This window comes from Culex quinquefasciatus, chromosome 2 (genome assembly GCF_015732765.1).
Source record: "Culex quinquefasciatus strain JHB chromosome 2, VPISU_Cqui_1.0_pri_paternal, whole genome shotgun sequence".
Lineage (NCBI taxonomy): Eukaryota > Metazoa > Arthropoda > Insecta > Diptera > Culicidae > Culex > Culex quinquefasciatus.
In genome coordinates, this window is record NC_051862.1 from 81,846,853 (window position 1) to 81,867,981 (window position 21,129).

Consider the following 21,129-nt stretch of genomic DNA (forward strand, 5'->3'; position numbering starts at 1 on the left):
TATTCTAAGTGTCGGAAATTGAAAATTATGTCAGTGACTGATAATTTTTCTAAGTCCAGCATAAATTTGAAATAAAGTCAAAATAATCATTTCATGATGTTCGGGTAAAATTTTGGAAAAAATAAAATTTTCGAAATTTTGCTAAGTCCAAAAAAACTACCACTAACAGCTCAATATCAACTGTAGATAATGCAGTATGATCATGGAATATACTTTCCATGATACGCAGTCGGTTTCAAAAGTCGTCATAACTCGAGGAGTTTACAGCAAGATGCGAATAAACAAGCCAAGATAGTTCGAAGTTATATCCACCAACTCACTTTCCGCCCGGGTATGAGCACTGATTGAATCTATTTGTGGAATTTCTTTCAACATATGTGCACAAAACATTTCTCAGATTGCGAATCATATCAATTAACATTCCATCGGAATGCGATCCTTTTGGCACACTGCAGCGTTCCGAGCAGATGCAGTTCGCCAAACGTTAAACAACCGCGCGACTCCTTCGTTGCCAAAATGTCTGACTCGCGCCGGAAACACCTGTCACGTGAATTGTGAATCTACACGTCAAGGTGTATGTGGAAAGTCTAACTATAGACAGCGAAATGCAGACCGTTCATTCTCGTTTTGGGAACGCTCCCAAAACGGCTGATGTAACAATGCCAGCCTGTTCGATCATGTTTGGATGCGCGGTAGACGCGATCGACGCTGCCCGTGAAACCAAACTGAAACTGGTTCACAAAAATAAAACACGGCGTGTATTTTACGGTGATTCACGCGCACGCTGGGTGATACCAAACAACGCAAACCTTTGAGGCCAATGGATTCGCATTGGATTCATTATAAAAAATTTAATGAAACTCTATTTTTTGTTTACATTTTATCATACATGTCGAATGTAAATTTTAGGTTAGATTGAGTTAAGAATGCCATTTTGTGCATCTATCAATTCGTTTTCAATTCTGAGATGTTCAACAAATACCGTAAAAAACCTTATGCAATGTTGTCACTCTACATAAGAAAGTAGTTGCGATCTGATCGTGCAATCTTGTCAAACCATGCAAGTGCGACAACTAGCTAAGGGGAATTTAGCCAGCGGACGTTTTGTCACATGTAAAAGTCCGACTACTATATATGAATGTTCGATTGTAACTCGAGAATCTGGCAACCAATTTCAAGCATATTTTGTCACAGTGCTCAGAATAGTCAGCCAAACAAAATGTGTTTGCTTACATTGCTTGCCCTATTTTTTTTTTTGTTTATTCAAGTTCAAACAATAATACTATTTTCCTTGGAACGTCGAAAGGCGACGTGCGACTAGATAGCAGGTAATTGTATTAAAATTATGCTCTCTTTAATTCAAAAATAAACGATTATTCTCTTCGCTCTTTAGTTGAATCACTCAGTAAACATTTTTCCTAGAAAGCAGTCCATTTTCTACCGCGTAGTACCGAAAAAATAAACTCAATGACATAAAAAATCGGCGCGAGACAATCTGACATTTGTCGTGTGTATTTGCGCGCGCTTTTTTTCTCGAGTGAAATTAAAAATAGTTTAGCGTGTCTGCTATTCCAAGACAAAACATTGGTTGAAACAAAAAAAAAACACACATCAAAATAAAATCTTCGTCTCGGCGGTTCGGATGAATGGATTTCGTAGTTCGGAAGTTAATGAATTGATGCGCTCTGGTATAGCTGTTAACATATTTTCTCACCAAACTCATTCTTCTCAGCTTCTCTCTCTTGTCCTAATCTTTGTACAAGTGAATCTTCTTAGAACTAGATAGATGGGACAACATCGTACGATTTTTTACCTGGCCGGTGCAACAGTTATCAATGAGTTTTATTGCCCTCTTCTTTCCATCTTAAGCTTTTACCCTCCTTCTTATGCAATGATTAGGGACTCGTTGATGCACCCTAATTCTTCGTAAAAGATCGTACGATCATCATCACGTGATGCAAGTCAGGCCACGTGGTGCGCGCCAACGCCGTCCCGCCAAATATGGCGGGAAAAAGCTAAAAGTAACGATTTCTGACTTCCTCCGGTTTATGTCCTCTCGTAAAGAGTGTGCGCGCATCTAATTGGGTGAGCCAGCCAGCATGTTTGAGCAATATCGTCCCTGTGCAAGGATTCGTTCAGCTGTATGCACTTTCTGCAACTTTATGACGCAATCTTGGCTTCTGGTGAAGAACCTTTGAAGACATGTGCGGTGATTTCCGTTAATGTTTTCGCGCGCGTGTGTATGTTTCGGCATCGTAACAGTTTTATTGCGTCGCGGAAAACGGAGCAGCGCACTGAAAAATGCCGACAGTGTTTAAATATTTTGACATATTTGTAATGGTTTTGATAATTAAATGTGACGGAGTGGCTGTTCGTGCGTCATTCGAGTTAAAAGTTATTCTCATAACAAGTAATTTCAATAAATGCGGTACCGTCAACTGGGGCGAATCGGGACTGCAGCCAGAGTTGGGACATAAGTATTTAGAACACTTGCAAGTATCTCTTTTGAAATGCTTTTGAGTATGAATTATACCTGTAGGGGAGAGTGGGGAGACTTGATCCCCTTTTTTTGTATCGCACATAACTCTGTCAATTTCTCACAAAACTATAAACTTTTTGCATGAATTGAAAGCTTAAACATTCATCTATGTTTGGCTTATAAGGATATTTCATCAGATGAACTCTTCGAATCATGCCAAGCGTTTTAAAAAAATATTTTAAACCGGCATTTTAAAAATGTTAGGGGTAACTTGATCCCCCTTTCAACATTTTGAAGAAATCTTAAGCAAAATGTTTCTTATTCATCCAAACTTTTAATTTTCTATAAGTCACAGCAATTTCACATAAAACCTGTACGTTTGTGTTCAAAATATAACAAGTTTAGTATGTTAAATATTTAAAAACTTAAAATATTATTTTTTAGCCCAAAATTAAGCATGTTTACAAAAGCTGGAAATTTTTGTTTACAAAACTTTTGATAAAAGGTTCAAACTGCAGTAAGTTATGTACAACTATACTAAAGGAAACTATGTATGAAAACCCAGCTCAATTAATTAATCTTGAAGCTGATTCCAGTGACTGTAAAAATGCAGGGATCAAGTCTCCTAAACGCACTTTTTAAACAATTGATTGTAAAAATAGTTTGACGATAAATTTAATATCAAATGCGTAAGGGTTTTGGAGTTGATAAGTTTATCAAACAATTCATGCATAAAAAATATTTGTTTGAATAATTTTTGAGTGTTTTCTATACATATCAATACAAAGAAAAAAAGATCTCTTGGATGTTTTTTGTAGCTCGTTTTAGAAAAATGTGTGTAATTGAATCTAAACATTTTTTAATTTTTTTTCTTTGTTTTCTACAATGAGTTTTAGTTAATTTCGCACAACTTTCTAGAACAAAGCTAATTGTTTTACCCACATGCTGACGAGATACAGGCTTGGGATCAAGTGTCCCCGGGGATCAAGTCTCCCCACTCTCCCCTACAGCTCAACCCCTCGTCTAGAAGGGCTTAAAAATCATCAAAAATCAATTATCTGCAAAATGTTGATATTCTTATTTATAGAACATCGGCCCGGTTTTAATTTTTTGACCTTGTATGAAAATCGATAAAAAAAAGTAAATTTGTCTAAATATAGTCCTGGTGAAAATTTCAACGAAATCTTTGCAGATTTGGCTGCAAAAATGTGTAGAACGATTTTGTTTTCATTCAAAAAAGTTTAATTTTGTTTTACATAATCGCCGAATCTGCTCCGAATTTTTAAAATTTTTATCTAATCTAATCTAATCGAACACAATCGCAGCCAGTCCGAAGAAAGCATCCTGGAAGAACTTGCGGTTAGATTACGCCCCAAGTCCTTTCTTGTCAGTATTAATAATGGCAGTACATCCGAGTTACCACGAAAATGTATAGCAAAAATTAAAGCGGCCAGGCCTACTGCGTTGCATTAACCGCAGAGACACATTCTGTGAACGGATCACATTTCACAGAATCATCAGGGGAGGAAGGATGCGTGGACATACCGTACCAAACGCTCCGAATCAGTTAGGTGTGGTGTGTTAGTGTAAATTTGCAAATTATTTTATTTTTAGGGGGAAGTGGGAATCGGAAAATTGGGGTTGGGGAAAACGGGATTGGGGAATGGAAAAGTGGGAAAGGGGTAGGAGGGTTATTTAATTTATAATATTATAATTTAGGAGAATATAATCAAATATCAAATAATTAGGGAAAGCTCTCACCAAGAAACAGTGAATCTTCAAAAACACAGCCAGGTGGTGGTGGTGTCCCGATAGTCTGACCAGGATCTTGACAGGACACTGGCCGGTCGGATGAAGTGGAAGTGTTCCTTTAGCACCGAATATCTCCACTCCCAACAAATATTTCCGGATGTTTCGCTGGTACCACAGCCTCTTGAAACGCTCTGGTAACGGCCTCCTCCAGCTTGGTTGAGCCCTTCCACTTACTTTTCATGTTCCTGATCCTTGGCAGTTCCGAACGATTTATTTAATTTTCAGCGAAATTCACTTCGACAACGACATTTAGAAACAAAATTCCCATTTAACACAAAAAAAAATTCTTATAAAAGAATGCATATAAAGGGAAACAATAAAATTTGTCAAAAATGACGCGGAGTGAAAAAGTTTTCCAACCGTCAGCACCGGTTGTTTCGATCGAACCCCGATTTTGCTAAAAATTTTATCATAGCCCGCATAAACATCAACCATACACTCACTATTTGTCATATCATTTTTCGGACTAGTTAAAAACATAAAACCCGCAGGCCGATGAAATCCCTTGCAAAAGTGGCTCAAATTTCGGCCATCGGCCTACTTTTTCCCATGCAGAATCGATCAATCGGTTCAAAATCCGGGGGGTCACTATTAGGGTGAATTTAAAAATCTATCTTTTCAGGAATATTTTTAGGAGTAGAAAGTAATTGGGCTTGCCAATGATCGAACTCGAGCCAACCGAGCAGTAGTGCTAGGGGATGGACTAATCTGTATGTTTTTACTGTTTGTGTAATTTAGATAACGTGAGCAGCTGTAACTTCACAAGGATTGGACTTAGGGCAATGGTCAATATGAAGACTTTTATGTAAAATTGTCTGGAGAATCGATTCCAGTATTCAGTTTTAGAAAATTTTGACGTTTAGAGCACTTTTCAAAAAAAAAAACAGTTTCAGTAAATGATTATTTTTTTTTTTTAGATGAGTTGCTCCATCCTGCATTTTTCGTGAGTCTTTTTGTAAAATTTTTGGCTATTTTCACAAAAATTTTGAACGAAAAAAAATCGTGGGTTCACCTTCAAATTTGACTTTTTAACTTAAAAATCAAAAAATTTCATAAAAGTGGAGTGTTTTTTTCTTTCAGTGTATTTTTTTCGGAAAGCCCGTCAAATTTCCTACAAGTTTGTCTTTGACCACTTTTTGATACGATGCAACGGCTTCGAGATACAGCAATATTTAAATTACGAAATACAAAAATATTTAAAACACTTACGCCCTTCTCAAATGTCATTATCGAGTGTAACTGACTCCATGTACACAAAAATGGCTTATATATGCCTAGAATAACATATCTACAAAGGGAGCGTTCTTTTATTACGTAACGCAGTAGGGGGGGAGGGGGGTTCGGAGGCCGTGTTACGCTCCATACAAAATTTTTAAAATTTGTATCAAGAGTACGCTATAGTAGTGTGTTTATTGTACGATAGTTAGAATTGTAATAAATCTGAACGAGGGTTCTTCTTCATGGCATGCTTCGTTACTTCCAATTCAACACTCCTCCTGAAGTAGAAGTGATGCTCATAGAACTCCTGTTCTCCTCCAGCTTCGTCCTCTGCAGCGGCTTCGTGAGTCCATCAGCAATCTGCTTGTCTGTGCTCACATACTCCAACATCACCACACCTTGCTCCAAGGAATCCCGGATATAGTGATGCCGGATGTCGATGTGCTTCGTGCGGGGATTGTAGCCACCGTTCTTGGCGATGGCGATACAACTTTGGTTGTCGCACCGAATTTCGATCGGTTGGTTGGATCCGAACAGCGTTGAGATCCCGCGCCACCACGACGCTTCCTGGACAGCCGCAGACACCGCTCCCAAAGTTTCATTGAAATCGGAGAGGGTCGAGAAAAAAGTACCTAAAAAATTCCTGTTTTGGGCAGGAATTGCTCATAGAATTGCTCCCTACAAACATCTATACCACTCAAGTAACGTAGGAATCCCTGCGCATTTTAGATAGGTGTTTACTAACATTCCTTCCATTCCCCAAAGGATAGTGTAGACCCAGCAAGCACCCCTCAAGCCACTCATCTAAAAATGAAGACATGGTTTCCCCCGTGTAGGATTATTGTTCCGGGTGAGTGTCTAATACAGCCACACCAAATAGCGGGATAAGCGTTGTGAAGCCATCCGTGTATAGGGCGTCCTGTAATGATAAGGTATAAACTACCTATTTCAGAAAAAATAATACAGTAAATATTTCAGGAATTTACAACAAAATTGAAAATAAAATCAAATGTTTACATGGCACGTTTCGTCAATCTAACCGAATCATTCTCCAAAATGATCATCACCAACCAGCCAATTCCATTTTTCGCAAGTTCGGGTCCTGCACGAGCAGCTCCAATCTGGTTGCCGCTGGTGCAAATCAAGAGCCGCATAGCTGCGGTGTTTTCCTTCTCGTTTGATGCCACTTCTTCGAATAGCAAAGCTTGATTAAATTATATCATCGCGCCGTGGGAAAGCGGTCACCGAACGAGAAGTGACCGATTGCGAAAACAAATCTATTAAATATTTTGGTAATGAAACATGTCTAAACGTATATACAGATGAACAAAATCCGTCATTTCATGTTTTAAAAAAACACAAGTTTGAGCTTAAACATTTATGACGTGTATACACCCAAAACTGGTAGCGCTAGTCCGAGAGAATGATGGTCTCGAGTCGAGAGAATATTGGTACCATTCACGGACGCAGAGAACACAGCTCGAGATGGGCGATAGAACTATTCTCTCGAGGTTCATTTGCAAAAAAAGTTCATCCGTCAAACAAAAAACCAAAAGTGTCGACAACGGGAATCGAACCAGAGACCTTTGACAAACCAATCCAATGACTTAGCTGCCTCGGCCACCACAGCTTGGTGACCAAGGAGAAGTCAGAAGTCGATGTATGACACTTGTTGGAGATTTATTGATTCAACTAACGAATGAACTCATTTGTTATGATGGTGTGAGTTGGTACCATTATTCTATCGATTTTGGCACTGAGCCCTCAATAAATTTTGAGAGAACGATTATCTCGATTCTGAATTTTGGGTGTATAAAATGCTCAAACGTCATTTTAATGAAAATATTTTCATGAACAGCACATAGGTCTGGTTCATAATACACTGTTCAACAGGTTTTTACAAAACAAAACTCAAATGCATTTTTTACGACTGTAAAAAGTTTTTTTATGATTTTTAATTTTTATGCTATTTAAAAACTTGAGCAAACTGATTTATCCCCAAAGTAATAGCCATCTTTTCAGATCCAGCTTGAAGAGCGGATATTGTCTGCCGAAGAAAATTATGATGTTTTTTACTGATGCAATAGAATTTTATGCTCACGTTCGGTCTGCAACCCGTTTGATGAGTGCGGTCTATAAAACTGCTAAACAGCAACAGAACGGGGTTGGCTGAGCTGGCTGGTCTGGATACTTTGCTCATCGTTAACTTTTATGCGTGCATGCGATTGACTTTTTCTTGAATTATGATGGCTTGCCGTTTATTTTTATATTTTCTACCGTTGCACATATTGTGTTCAGCATAAAAATTGCAATTGTCTGTCGTGTTGGACGCACAAGTGCAGGGATTTTTTTAAAACATTCTGGTATTATGCGCTCAAAGACTGATTCCAAACACAAATGTGCTATCTGGGAATATGTTATTTCATTTCCAACCTTCTAGAAATCAAATTCGAGTTCAGTCATCCCAAATTAGTCATGTTCGAGTGGTTGATTGCCTGTTACAAAACAAAAGAAAGTTCTTAACATTCTAGCAGTCTTAAAATCATGTTCGAGCGCATCGATCAAAAACGAGAAGATTATATTAAAAAATATATATATATTATTGTACCAAAACTGTTTAAAACATTTTGAAAATAGAAAATAGAACAAGTTAAATTTGTGAAAATTGCCATGAATACTTCGTAATCAAACTTAATCATGTCATTAATCCCAAACAATGTTCAAATATTAATCCACGAGCATATGATCGTCAGCCAAGTTGGCCCTACAAAGCGTCGAAATACTTGTAAGAATATTTACATTGACCCCATAATGATCGTGACGCTTCTCGAAAGTTCACTCGTAAACAATGCTGAAACAACGCACACGAGTCGGTCCCCTCATCTGCCCGGTCAATTATGTGTGAGAGAACTCCGAGATAGATAGAGAGTATAAGATCGGGCCACGTTCGATGTCGACGCGCAATAAAATCAATTATCAATAAATAGTGTGTTATCAGGGTGAGCGGCCACCAAAGTCGTCATCCCGCGGGCCGCTGACGCACGCGCTGGAGGAACACGTGTAGTCGGTGAAGTTGAGTGAACCAAAGGTTTGTGCTCAGATTTGGACGATATGAAATTGATTTATTGAACCCAACCGGACCCTAAGATGAAAGTTTTCGTGAATTGCGCGTATTCACCGACAGATGGCAAGTGGGCCTCGTCGGAGTCCGCCCATCAAATACGCAACTCAAAATTTGCATAGGAAACTTTTTTTTCGTGACGGTTTTTGCGGCACGCTCACTTCAACTGTTCTAGACTAATATTTGAACGTGGCGTATCTCTAAACAAGATTTTAAAGAAAATGATTCCAGAACGCTTATTTTGTCGTTTTATACCAAAACAAGGCAAAAACTATATTTATTTAAACTATTTCCCATTTTCAAAAGTTTGGCTAGATAATATCGAAGGCCGCCATCTTAGGCCCACTGGGCCCACAAAACGGGGTACGCTCAAATTGTATGGGAGCTGTCAACATGCTCTCGGGCTGATTGAACCGCGTCGATCATTATAGATTTTAATGACAAAAACAATCATGAAACTCGTACGTTGTAAATCATACAAAATCACTTAATTTTGAATCATCATGTGTATTTTTTTACTTTTTCAGTCTAAATTGAAGCAATATTACATCATAAAAGAGGTAATATTACACCTACAAAATTTACACAATGTTTTACTGTGTACTTTGCTCTAAGGCGTAATTCTGGACCTTGATCACGAATCCGGGGTTAATTATGCGATATTTCGCCTCGACTTTTCATTTTTCTGGATTTTTACTAAGACACGTTTTTAAAAGATTGATATCTTGAAACCGTAAAGAGATAGAAACGATATTGTCATTAAAAATAGCTAAAGGAGTGTTTGCGAGTTTGGCAAACTGTCAAACACGGAAAAGTGCGATATGTTTGTTTGCCGTAGTCTAATGCCTGCTTTAAAAAAAATTAAAATCGCTGCTATTTTCCGTTACTAAACTGTCATAAATCGAGAGACATGTCTTTTATGGGAAATTTAGTGTTCATTTCGAATCTGCATTAACCCAATGCGTTTTGCAAGAAGTTTTTTTTTTCGGCGAAAAAAATAATCTTCAATACCTGGATATTTTTAAAACATATGATTGCCAAACAAATGGGCAGGTGTAAAATGCATTTTAAAGCACTTTTTTCATTCAACTGGAATACCATAGTTCCCATTGGAATCCATCAACCCCCGTGGCCTCATCAGGGAACCGCATTAAGAAACAGCGTAAACCTGTCATGCGACGTATCAAACTTCTTGATTTTGGATGGGGACATGAGGTATACACTCCTCTTTTTAAAACATGTAGATTGATATGTCGCAAGCAAGGCTTGAAAAGGGAGCTATCACTGAATGGGACTGCTCGATATTTGATAGAACTTTCTGTCAGCGATCATTTCCCGAAACGATATTTGATCGCTGACACACAACGCCTATCATGATCGTCATTGCTTGGCGACGGTCGGTGAACGTAAACACGAAGACGAAACGAACGAAAAATGAGCAGAGCACCACTCAAGCAGCCGCCCGAACGAGACAACGGGCTCTTTCTCTTTCTCTCGTTTTTGTCTCTCTATTCCTAGTGTATGCTGCGTGGTGACAGAAATCATATGATTGCTATCATTGGAGAGATGATCGGAATCTCGGTAGAATGTCAAACGACCGCTCTCTTAGCGATTTTTCCCAGGAGGGAAGTCAATGATTGTGTCAGTGACTTTGCGTAGCACTCATTTCTTTGTGTGTGAAACGAACGAAAGTACACCCTTACCAAAAATCATGATTTTTTGAGTTCCAAATCCCACTTTTCATACGAATTTTTCAGTTCAACCCATATAACCATTTTTATGGTTGTAGTACCTGAACTCAAAATATAATATACCATTTCTCAGCCTATTTCTATTATCGGCCTATCAGCACTTTGATCATGAATTACAGCTTTCATAAAGTGTTTTTGGCTGTTCCAAGGTGGGTAATTCTCCGCCAACTCACACAGCAGTTGCCCCGACCCCTCTTTGATTTGCGTGAAACTTTGTCCTAAGGGGTAACTTTTGTCCCTGATCACAAATCCGAGGTCCGTTTTTTAATATCTCGTGACGGAGGGGCGGTACGACCCCTTCCATTTTTGAACATGCGAAAAAAGAGGTGTTTTTCAATAATTTGCAGCCTTAAACGGTGATGAGATAGAAATTTGGTGTCAAAGGGACTTTTATGTAAAATTAGACGCCCGATTTGATGGTGTACTCAGAATTCCGAATAAACGTATTTTTCATCGAAAAAAACACTAAAAAAGTTTTAAAAATTCTCACATTTTTCGTTACTTGACTGTAAAAAATTTTGGAACATGTCATTTTATGAGAAATGTAATGTTCTTTTTGAAAACTACATTGACCCAGAAGGGTCATTTTTTCATTTATAACAAAAAAAATCATTTTAAAATTTCGTATTTTTTCTAACTTTGCAGGGTTATTTTTTAGAGGGTAACAATGTTCTACAAAGTTGTAGAGCAGACAATTACAAAAATTTTGATGTATAGACATAAGGGGTTTGCTTATTAACATCACGAGTTATCGCGATTTTACGAAAAAAAGTTTTGAAAAAGTTGGTCGTCATCGATCATGGCCGTTCATGGTCACCCGCGACAGACACGGACGACGAAACAAACTGAAACGCAAAAAGTAACTTTTTCAAAACTTTTTTTCGTAAAATCGCGATAACTCATGATGTTTCCAAGCAAACCCTTTATGTCTATATATCAAAATTTTTGTAATTGTCTGCTCTACAACTTTGTAGAACATTGTTACACTCTAAAAAATAACCCTGCAAAGTTAGAAAAAACACGAAATTTTAAAATGAAAAATTTTGTTCTAGATGAAAAAATGACCCTTCTGGGTCAATGTAGATTCGAAAAGAACATTAAATTTCCCATAAAATGACATGTTCCAAAATTTTTTACAGTCGAGTAACGGATAATGGGAGAATTTTTAAAACTTTTTTAGTGTTTTTTTCGATGAAAAATACGTTTTTTCGGAATTCTGAGTACGCCATCAAATTGGGCGTCTAATTTTACATAAAAGTCCCTTTGACACCAAATTTCTATCTCATCACCGTTTCAGGCTGCTAATTATTGAAAAACACCTCATCATTCGCATGTTCAAAAATGGAAGGGGTCGTACCACCCCTCCGTCACGAGATATCAAAAAACGGACCTCGGATTCGTGATCAGGGACAAAAGTTACCCCTTAGAACAAAGTTTCACGCAAATCGAAGAGGGGTCGGGGCAACTTTTCCCGATTTTGTGTGAGTTGGTAGAGAATTACCCAGGTAATAAATAGCTCAAACAAAATTGAGCTAGCAACTCTCCATTGTTGATACATCTGAAAATGTTGATTTAATAGCGCAAAACGGCAAATGTGATGAAAATTGGTCGAACGGCTTAGACTGATTAAAAAAGGTATATTTCCCCTAGAATGTAAAAATCAGGTTGTCGTGGTGAAGACGATTGGAGTGTTCTGTCAGCAATCACAAACAATGCCGAAATTTTGCAAGCATCGTTTCCAACAACCGTGAGAAGATGCCTGCAAATCCAGCTTTCAACTAAATCCAAAATATCTTGATTCTTCGACAAAGTTGTAGGTAGTATACAGGACTTTCGAGAACAAATAGTTAAAAAAAGTTAATCTTTCCTAGTTCCCATCAACATATCTAATCTAATCTAACCCTAGCGCAGCGATCCTTTCGGAAGCATACTGGAGAATGGTGCGGCAATTACTTCCTTCTTTTCCAAACCGCCAGGCCAATTGCTTAAAGTTAACCACAAAGATGATTCGTTGAAGTGGATTGACTTTGAGCATTGAATTATTGAATCTCTACAGAGAAGAAAGAAACGTGGGATCCCCCGCTCACGTTCCAGTTGGTTAAATCAATGTATCATTAAAAGCACCATACACAGAAAAAAAGTTGAATTTTGGATGGTTTTGTTCTGTGTATGACGTTTTGGAGACATCGTATTTTAATGAATGTCAAGGACACTATCTACCATGGTTTAAGCGCCAGTTCTTCTCAACATATCTGCTTGAGAAACTTATAGCACATAAAATAATGTCTTATAAGCTGTGAGATTCCCTATGTTTACGTGACCTTTTCAAATAAAACTCTAGAAATGAAAAATATCCCTCCAATTAACTTTAAACGTTATTTCAAAAGGGCTGCTGAATTGAGTGAGAGGCAGAGTTTCAGCTTGATAAACAAAGTTTGATAAAAATCGTGCTCCAGCCACGCGCAAGATGACGCGAAACGACAAACAATTGGTCAAATCGATGATGCTGTTTTGCGTTTCAATCTGTCCCAATCACACAAAATAGCCGCTCTATGGTGGTGATCTCTGTTTTTTTTTTCTTAAACATTAAATTAAGTTGTTTACAACTTAAAGGAATGGAATTTCTGCACACTTTTGTTTTGTTTCTTCTTTTTGTGGAAAGCATATTCAATTGGGTCACTGGCTTATGATTGCTGCGTAAAATTCACGATTGGAAATTTGCCAATCATAATCAATTGAACTTTCATGAGTCACATTTGCTGCACGTTTTGGTGATAAATTAGTTGAAGAATTGCATGCGAGTCCAAACATTCCATGAATATTTTAGTATTTTGGAATCACTGACATTTTTAGAGATTCCCAATTATGTAACACATGTACCAATCAAATTCTTTCCATCTAAATCTGGCGGGCTCGTTTACCAAGTAATCTATTACTGGATTCAAGCTAATTTGCACCTTGTCGGATTCGAACCGGTATATCGAAAATAGCAAATTGGCTTTTGGCAGGCCGAAAACCGGTGCTGCGAGGGCATACGGATTCACTTTCCAATTTATTGCAATTGACAAAAAAAGGCTCTCGAAATAGGCCTTAAAAAGGTGACTTCCCGGAAAGGTTTGTTCTTTTCCGTTCACAAGTCGAGCACGTGTTCCACGCACCGGGGTCGACCACACGCACTTCAACCGTCCGAAAAAAAAATTCCACTCTCCTTGAGCTGTTGACGATTTCGTAGGATTTTTCCGTTAGGATGGTGTCGTTGATATCGCTTGGGAGTTCTTGTTGAATGGAAAAATATACTGCCTCTTGGCGGATGTGGAGAAGATTTTCTGTTTGATTTTTTTATTTTTAATGTGATTTTTTAAATAAATTTTTGGTTTAAATGCTTGCTTACCAAGTCTTCTGGATCATTCTATGTGGTCGATTGTCGTTTTAATTACGGGGGGATCCCGGGAAAATTGAAAAGAGTAATACAACTTTTTTTTTACTTTCTATCATTTCTTACATCCTTGAAGCTTGAAATTCTAGAGTAATGTTATAAATCTGTCTTAACTGCATTGAAAACTCATAGTACATAGGTTGTTTAAAACTATTTTTTTGAATTATTTGACGGGTTAGTAACCTTTAACCTTTATAGTTTTCAATACTTAAGGGATTTTTAAAATCTAAAATACCGATAAATTAAAGAAGTTAAAATAACCTGACAAATCTATTTTTTTTACAAAATAAAAAGCCAAATGATTTTTGAGGGTTTTTCTTTTATTTTGGCAAAAGATTCAAAAATTCCCGGGATTCGAAAAAATCATAGTTGTGAAAAGTTTCCAGAAGTATTCCAGGATAAACCCACAATCGCAAATAAGAAAAAAAAAACTAGATTTTCTACACCCAGAACTGGACATTGGCATACGAGAGGATAAAGAACACGATTTGGTCGTAAAATGGTACTGTGTGCGGACTGAGAGGATAAATCCCGAAATTACTGAGAGTACTCTACTCATGGGTTCATCTTCAAAAAAAAGTTCATCTATCAAAAAATAAAAAGTACCGGTACCGAGACTCGATCCCAAGATCTTCGGCATACTGAAACGTGCCTTTGCCGTATAGGCTTCCATGGTTCGGTGACTAAGTGGCGGTCATTTGTTCAAATAAGCCACTCAATAGGATGAACTGTTCCAATGAACGAATGAACACGCGAGAGGACTATACTCTCGAAAAATAGCGCTTTCCTCACTTTTAGTTCGATGCTTTTAATAATTGTTGTTCACTATGCAATTTGGATTAGTAAAAAACTAATAGTGATTTAAATATCACAAAAATTTCAAGTGCTAAATGTGCTATTAAGCACTCAAATAGCACTTCATCACTAAAACTAGCGAATAAGTGAAGATAAAGGTTTCGGTCGTTCAGAACCTCATAGTGCATTGAAAAAAACATACTTTAGGGTAAAAACAAATTGATATGGTGCCTTTTCCAAGCCATGGCCTTAAAATAACTGTCAAGTGCTATTGAGTGCCAATGCACGTCTGCCTCTCAGTCCGCACACAGTACCATTTTACTACCGAATTGTGCTCTTTATCCTCTTGTATGCCGATGTCCAGTTCTGGGTGTTGTATTCGTGAGGACTGCCGATCGCTGACATGTTTACACACGACACGACACGACACGGGCTTGCTGTGAAATCTGTTATAAAATGTAACATTTTTGGTAGCAAATCCACTATGACAGATTTTGATGTATTTTTTTTCCTGTGGGTGTAGTAACAGTAGTATTGCTTGTTTTATTCTTTAATCAAAATTTTCTCAAAACTGTTCGTTAACTGTCTTGGCATCAAATTTATCCAGACCAAATCAAACGGGATTCACAAAACCAGTGTTTGACGATGCCAAGTTCTGAATGGAACGCGCTAAGGAATGTTGCTGAGTCACTTAAGATGAATCAAAGCCCTAGAGAGACGTATTGCATCGTCTTACGAAGGGAGAGGAGAGGGCCACGAGGAAGAGGATGGCCTGTTTTATCACTGAACCGGCATCATGAATGGCTGGAAGAACCTCGAACGAGTCCGTCCCTTCTACGCAGAGTTCAGCAGTCATTCGGAGTAGTAAATAAATAGAGTGTACAGCGCAGTTTGCTGACGCACGATAATCTTGTTGTTCTTGTTGCGAGATGTAAAAACACCCGCAGCCGCAGCCTCCGCCGGGGGAACTCGCCAAGTCTTTGGACGAAGGCAGAACGTCAAAACCGTCCAGTGATTGGCCGGCGCTCGGGACGAGCCCCCCGAAGTTTTACGACAGTGTTTTGAATCGGAGAATGAATGAGGATGAGGTGCAGTTGATGAGGCTAAGCTTTGGACCGGTTTTTGTGGTAAACAACTACGAGATCACTGTTAGAGTGGTGAACTTTGAATTGTTTACTGGCTTAGTTTTGTTCTATTCACTCGAAACACTCTGCTGTTCTGAGTTAAAAATAATGCTTGGAAAGTTTTACACTTGATCGTTTGTGTTATTAACTTAAATATTTTAATAAATTCACTGAATTTAATGCAAACTTGTAAATTTTGTACAAAGGTGCGTCTTGTCACAGTAAATATGAACATCAAAATAATTGAACGTTTGAGGTATTCAACACCTGGCCATCGGTCAAATCGTAATTGATGTGTTTTCCTGCGATTATATTTTTTATGAGAAACGTAAGCATTCATTGTACACATATTTTGTAGTAAAAGTGTATATTATGAGGCAAAGTTGTTGGTATGGATAAGGACTACACTAAAAAAAATGATGCATGGTAAAAACAACATTATCAAACTTTTTAAATCAAGACTAACATTTCAAAAGGGCGTTATATTGAATGTTGGTCCCTTTTGAAATGTTAGTCTTGGTTTTAAAAAATGAAAATATTGTTTTCGAAAAGATCGGAAAATTTCACGAATGTTTCATATTTTAACATTCAAAATCGGACCATTAGTTGCTGAGGTATCGACATCAGAAAATAGTGGATTGTTTGGGTGAGACAAAGAAAACATAAATTTTCCTGTTTTTTAAATCTTTGCATGGCAATATCTTAGCAACTAAGGGTCGCATCAACAAAGTTCAAAAAGCTAAATATAGAGAATTTTCTCAGATTTCAAAAAAAATCAAGACTGAACAAACAAAGGGTGGTCCAAATCCGGGCTTTTTTGGGGCTACCCCCTGAAATCAAAGATTGGCCCATCACTAGGCTAAATTTCAAATTTGAGCTCATTCTGACCACGGGAACCGCTCCCTCTAATCGTTTGAAGTTTGTATGGGAAAAATCGTGAAAATTTATGGAGAAAGGCAACTGTTTTAGTTTTTTTACCTGTGGAGAGCGCAATAGTCGTCCAATCTTTATCAATTCTCACGTGTAGAACCTTCATTAAATTTTGAACAACTTTTCCGAAGACACCATATATTTGGGATTTTTTTCTGAAAAGTTATTAGCTTCCAAAAAGGACCATTTTTGCGCGGCCGGCTCAAAGGGGCAAACATAATAAGCGCACTGCCTGGCAGGCAGGCAGGCAAGCGGAAGCTTATAACTTTTCAGAAAATAGAATCCTAAATATATAGTGATGGGGCAATCTTTGATTTCAGGGGGTAGCCCCAAAAAAGCCCGGATTTGGACCACCCTAATGGGCACTTAATTTAAAAAGCTAATACTGCCCACCATTGATTAGTGCGCTGACCACGCGGACGCGCAGTCTTGTTTTTGCGTGCTCATTTTCATTTCTTTTGTGTCGCTGTTTGTGTGCTTGGGTGAGTGGTTGTTATAATTAAATAATGGCATCATTAGTGCGCTGACCACGCGGACGCGCTGTCTTGTTTTTGCATGCTCATTTTCATTTCTTTTGTGTCGCTGTTTGTGTGCTTGGGTGAGTGGTTGTTATAATTAAATAATGGCATCATTAGTGCGCTGACCACGCGGACGCGCTGTCTTGTTTTTGCATGCTCATTTTCATTTCTTTTATGTCGCTGTTTGTGTGCATGGGGTGATTGGTTATTATAACTTATTGGACATCGTAAGTGCAGTGCTTCAGGGGACGCGCAGTCCTGTTCTTTTCGCGATAATTTTCATCGTAAATGATCGTAAAAAATTATTCCAACTGGCATCGATCGATTTTATGAAGAGTAAAGCGTCATTTATTTACTATTTTTGAAATTTGCTCGCGTTATCTAAATTGTAAAAATATACTGATAAGTCCAGCCCATAGCACTACTGCTCGGCTGGCACGCGTTCGATAAAAAAAACTTTTTAAATGATCAATTATCTATCTTTCCGTAGCCGGCTGCCTAAGATTTAAAATTTTCAACCGATAAACAAAATGCTCATGGTCACATCACTGCCACTCGTGAATCCTGACCTCATACCCATCTACTAACCCCTCAAAACTCATGTGATACTTTGTCGGAGATGCAGTCGATTGGGCGGTCTCTATCACTCAAGTATCGGACTAACATTCCCATCCACTTCCCCGTGACCCTACCACTGGTCGTGGCCGGCGCCGGTATTGATCAGCATGATAGGGGCCTTTGAGAAGTTGCGAAGCGAGGAAAGATAGCTCCCACTTATCTTCCACGGCTCGTGGATGTAACTTCTGGAGGTCCTGGTCAATAACGGAGTAGCAACTGCGGGTGGGCACCTATGCTTATGCTTATGCTTATGCTTAAAGCTAATACTGGCCACCATTGAAAAAACGGCTAATATCCACTTTTGGCAAAAACGAGATATTAGCACCAGGTGGTAGAGGATGTTCCAACGCATCTTCTGGAACTTGAATTTCACTGAAATAGTGTTTAGACTTGGCTGCCGATGCGAAAAACCAAACGGCTAATATGCCACTCTTATGGGAAATTGCCTTGACAGAGATTTTGTGACAAACACTAAAACGCGTTTTTCTCGGAATACTTGATTTGGCATAATAGCCGAATTTTCAATTATGGGCAGAATAACTGCGACCATTTTTGAAAATGTTTCATAAAAATGGCTATAACTTAAAAACGGTGCACACTAAAATAAAACAAAATAGTACCAAATTCCTTTATTCTAGGAATTTTTCCTCTGTTCCTAATTTAGTAATCGGGTTTTATAGATTACTTAATAAGGAAAGGTGCCAAAATTCCTAGAATTTAGGAATTTGCTACTTTTATTTTTTTCAGTTCACTTTATCTAAATTTCACTTAAGTGCTTTTTGATTGCAAATTCGATTCTACACCGAAAAATGAATTTAAATTTTTTTGAGACACATATTTCGATTTTTTGAAAATATCACTATTGATTCAAAAATTCATAACTCGATCAAACATTTTTTTAAACGTTCTCGAAATTTCTGAAAAGTTGGCATTTTTATCCCCTAAAACATATCATAAAATAAAGAAAAATTGAAAACAGTGTTTTTTTTTGCATATTAAGTTTAAGTGACAAAAAGTGAAATTAAAAATCACCAATTTTTTTTACCGTGTATCATTTTTTTCAGTGTAGTCCATATCCATACCTACAACTTTGCCGAAGACACAAAATCGATCATAAAATTCCTTCAAAAGATACAGATTTTTGACTTATCATATATCGTTTTTGTATGGGCAGCTGCCAAATCTGTATGGAAAATTTTATGGAAAAACTAATGATGCAAAATTGCTTCTTAGGGCATACAAAAAATACAAAAATCAAAATTTCAGAAAAAAGCCCGATTTCGTAGAGAATTGCTCTAAAATGAAATTAAAGAACATTTAAAATATATAATTCATGTTTTGACTCCTCAAATACAATTTCTGATAATAAAATAAGAACAATTCTATTTATTTTTTTAATATTTAACTAAATCAATAAATAAATAAACAATGTTGTATTTCGTAATTTAAATATTACTGTATCGCAAAGCCGTTGCATCGTATCAAAAAGTGTCCAAAGACAAACTTGTAGGAAATTTTAATTTGTTTTCTGAAAACAAAATACAATGAAATAATAGTAAACGCTCTTTCTACGAGATTTTTAGATTTTAGAGTTAGAAGTAAAATATGAAGGTAAGCACTAGCGTTTGTTCTATTTCGTTTGCATCCACCGGAATTTTAAAGTACCATAAACTCGGGTGACTTTGATAGCCTGGGGTGACTTTGATAGGTTTTTCAATATCCCGTCAAATTAATATCCAAACATTTTTGAGAATTTTGAGTATGTAAGCATTAAGGGATAGCTTATTATCGAACATATATGCAAAAATGTGGCTGTTACATTGGATGTATCAAAATTAGTGGCCAAATCAAATGTCTATCAATGTGCCCCGGGTTATCAAAGACACCCCAGTTTACGGGGCTAGCCTGAAAATTTGAGCTCATTTAGTTTAGGTTTAGTTGCTCCAGTTTTGATCTGAAGTTAGTATTTAATATGTTTAATAGTAACATTTTACATCTTCTTAGAAATTAAAAAAAAAACTTCTTATAGGTTTTGATCCTTTGAAGAACATCGCAAAGCGCTAGGAATTGATCCCGAAAAAATAGAGAATGATTTTTAAAGTTTACTGCTTTCGGCCAGCGCTTTGCGATGTTCTACAAAGTTGTTCCCCGGATCAAAACCTATAAGAAATCTCTTAGATGATAAAATTTCACGGGGTTGCAGAAAACTTTCACGAAGAAGTGTTAAAAAGTTAAAAATAAATCAATAAAATTGATTGAAATTCCATTCTAACTTCAGATCAAAACTAGAGCAAATAAACCTTAACCAAATAGCTCATATTAGTCTTAGATATTGCGTCTCTCGAAATAAGAGGATGGTATTGAGGATTTAGTTGGTAGCTGGACATCAATAGTCTCCCTGGTATTTTAGAAAGTATTTTTTAAATGTAGTCTAAACTTCAAAATTTTCAAAAACCAATCACGAGAATCGATTTTCTAGACAATTTTACAAAAAAGTCATATTGAACATTGTCCTCAGGGCTGCGGAGTCGGGACATATTTCAAGCGACCCCAACTCCGGCTTTCTGAGTTAAGCCGACTCCGACTCCGGCTCGGGCTTTCCACAAATTGTTGACTCCGGTTCCGACTCTGGCCTACCAACTCTAGCCGACTCCGACTCCGATTCCAACTTTCCATAATTTGTTGACTTCGGCTCCGACTCTGACTCCGACATCTAATCTGTATTTTAAATATTGAAAAAAAAACGCATTTTCAGCACAACAATTTTTTGAGTAAAGTTGGATTTTTGTTGTTTGAAAAATTCGGAACCGTGGTGTAGGGGTAAGCGTGGTTGCCTCTCACCCAGTCGGCTTGGGTTCGATCCCAGAGGGCCCCGGTGGCATTTTTCGAGACGAGATTTGTCTGACCACGCCTTCCGTCGGACGGGGAAGTAAATGTCGGCCCCAGTATGACCTGAAGGTTTAGGTCGTTAGCTCAATCCAGGTGTAGGAGTCGTCTGTAGGCAGTTTTCATTTACTGAAAATTTCAGTAGTGCAGATTTCAGTAAATTTTATTGAATTCAGTAATGAGGAATTTGTGGGCAACAACTATCAAAGATACCCTGGTTTTGAAATAAGAAATTTTCAAAGTAACTATTTTTTATAGCTTTTTTGAATTTATTTGAGAAGACGCACATGGACATTGTGTGATCCAGCCCAGTACACACTTTAAACATACAAATTAAATTATATCAATTATATCACCCCGATTTAAGGCATTTAAAAAAATAGACTTGCTCAACGATATTATTTAAGGATCAACACTTTAAGAGTTTTGTGGAGAAATTGT